The sequence below is a fragment of the Protobothrops mucrosquamatus genome, unplaced genomic scaffold (genome assembly GCF_001527695.2).
Source record: "Protobothrops mucrosquamatus isolate PMUCROS unplaced genomic scaffold, P.Mucros_1.0 scaffold5163, whole genome shotgun sequence".
Lineage (NCBI taxonomy): Eukaryota > Metazoa > Chordata > Lepidosauria > Squamata > Viperidae > Protobothrops > Protobothrops mucrosquamatus.
In genome coordinates, this window is record NW_015391034.1 from 108809 (window position 1) to 111331 (window position 2523).

Consider the following 2523-nt stretch of genomic DNA (forward strand, 5'->3'; position numbering starts at 1 on the left):
ATGGGGGCGTCGCGATAGGAGTGTATATAATGATGTGAGTTTGAATATTTTGGTGTGGTCTCTGGGATTAGAACTTCCTGTTGAAGTCTCTCACCAGGATCCACCGCACTTTGCAAACTGCTTTTCTATTTTCTGCAGAATAAACTCTTTTTCTTACCAATCCAATTTTGTTGGTATTTTAATCACGTTTCCAACACTTCCTTCCTTCCTTCCTTCCTTCTTTCTTTCCTTCCTTCCTTCCTTCCTCCGCCGGGCTCGCCCGTCCTCCTGCAGGGGCGAAGGGGGAGGAGGAGAGGCGGTCACTTCCCTGGAGGGGAGTCCCAGGCCCGCCCGGGGACGAAGGCCGAAGCCTCCGCCTCTTATCGGCATTTCCCCGGCAAGAACGAGACGGAGCCGGCCTCCCTCCCAGCGCCCGTCCCGCCAGGCCAGGCCTCGGCCTCCCCCCTCGCTCCCTTCCCCGCCAGAGAGCCTCTCGGACTGCGACTCCCAGCATCCCTTGCGCCCTACCTGGATGCGAGCCCGTCAGCGGCCGAATCAATTAAGCGCCTCGGTTCTATTAGTTTCCGGAAGTAGAGGCGGGACTTCCCTGCGAGCTCTGTTCCTGGTTTCTCTTTCCTTTGAATGGACCGCCCCATGAGTCCTCCTGCCAATCGCTGCCCTCCCCACAGCGCCCAATCGGCGTCCTGCTTCCTTCCAACCATCAGCCACATGGCGCCTGCGTAGTAGTAAAGGTTGTCTTCTCCCCCCTCGCCCCCCCCGCATCCAGGCCGGCGGAGCTGAGGGCCCCCCTCCCCCCTCCCCAAACTGGGGGTCTCTCCCTAGGCAGGGCGGGGGGAGCTGGGGGGGCGCTTCCTGCCTTCTCCCTCCTGGGGGGCTCCGGCCAGGCTCCCCCCGCGGCCCCCAGGAAGCCCCTCTCCCGGGCGGGGGGGTGGGAGCAGGGGAGGAGAAGGGCGGGGTGAGGTGAGAGCAGCCTTCTCATATCTGGGGGGGGCGCCCCGAAGAGGAGGGGGCCCAGCTCTTCCCCGAAGCCCCCCCTGAAGGCGGGAGGAGCAGCAACGGAGGGAAACTGGCCGGGGAAGGAAGGAGGAAGTGTTAGCCGGTGGAACTGCCTGCCTCTAGAAGCTATGAATGCTCCAACACCGGAGGTTTTAAAGAAGAGACTGGACAGCCATTTGTCTGAAATGGTGTAGGGCAGGGGTAGGCAACCTTGGCTCTTTTATGACTCGTGGACTTCAACTCCCAGAATTCCTGAACCAGCCAAGCTGGCTCAGGAATTCTGGGAGTTGAAGTCCACGAGTTATAAAAGAGCCAAGGTTGCCTACCCTTTGTATAGGGTGTCCTGCCTGAACAGGGGGTTGGACTAGATGACCTCCAAGTTCCCTTCCATTAGTACTACTACTACTACTACTACTATTATTATTATTATTATTATTATTATTATTATTCTACAAGGTCCATTGCACTGTCATCTCATGGACGCTCCTGCCTTTCTTTGGGTTTGGCTCTTCAGAGCTTCTGCCCCTCCCTTCACTCGCTCTGCATTCACCCCGGAAGCTCTTCGCGCATGTGGGGGAAAAGGAGGATATGCAGTTATATCTATTGTTTGACTTTAAACATTTCTATTCACATGTTTTTCTTGGTTCCCTGACACACACACCCCCATTCTGCCCTGCCAAAGAGGACGGAGGAAAGTGGGGAGCATGAAGGAGTCTATGAGAAGAGACGGTGCCCTGAACTGGCCTGAAGGACCACCTTTCCCAGCCTCTCAGGGTGCTTTGGACTGGGGTAGATTTGGGGTGCCGTATAACATCTAATGCTGCTCCCCCTTTGGGGGCTTCTTTGAGAGAAGAATCCATCCACGTCCTGAGGATGGGATGTGTGTCTCTTCCTCAATCTTGACTCTTCCATCGCAGGCCGGAGAGATTGAAGTTTCTGCGCAGGATCTTAGGTGTTCCCAGCACTGCGTTCCTCCGGACAGAGAGAGCTCCGAGTCGGTTCCTGGGATCTGTTGCAGCCCCTCTGCCCGCTTTGGAGTCCCATCCCTGAGTGCTGGGACTGGGGAGTAGAGGCAGTCAAGCTGTCAGGAAGGATAACTGCAAAAAACACCACAGGGGCGGGAAACAGGATTGGGTCAGTCAGCCCCCTCCCCCCTGGCTGCATTGCCAGACCCTCCCTCCCCAGACCCAGCTTCTCCTCTCTGGCCCCTTCTCTCCCAAGGACCCCATTGCAAAACTGCAGCAGAGGGAGAAACCCCCTCCAACGCCTCTCCCCTTACTACATGGTTTTTTTAACCTCCTTTGGCCTCTTGGCACCTGATGCCAAAGCTGCTACACAGGCACACCTTTTCCTCCTATGCCCCCTTTGGAGGGGGCTCCTGTTACAGCTTCTACCTGGGCCAGGGTGCCCGGAGACACAGACCCCCAACCCTGGGCTGGCACCTATCTCATTTCATTCCTGCAGCTGACTGGCAAAACAATACACCTGTTTATCTGCCAGCACATTTGCAAATTACCTCCCCCCAAC

General features: G+C 56.8%; 1 pseudogene; it reads right to left on the minus strand.

Annotated features, from left to right (window-relative positions):
* The window catches only part of LOC107299600, a 22272-nt pseudogene that overhangs the window by 9586 nt on the left and 10163 nt on the right, over positions 1 to 2523 (minus strand).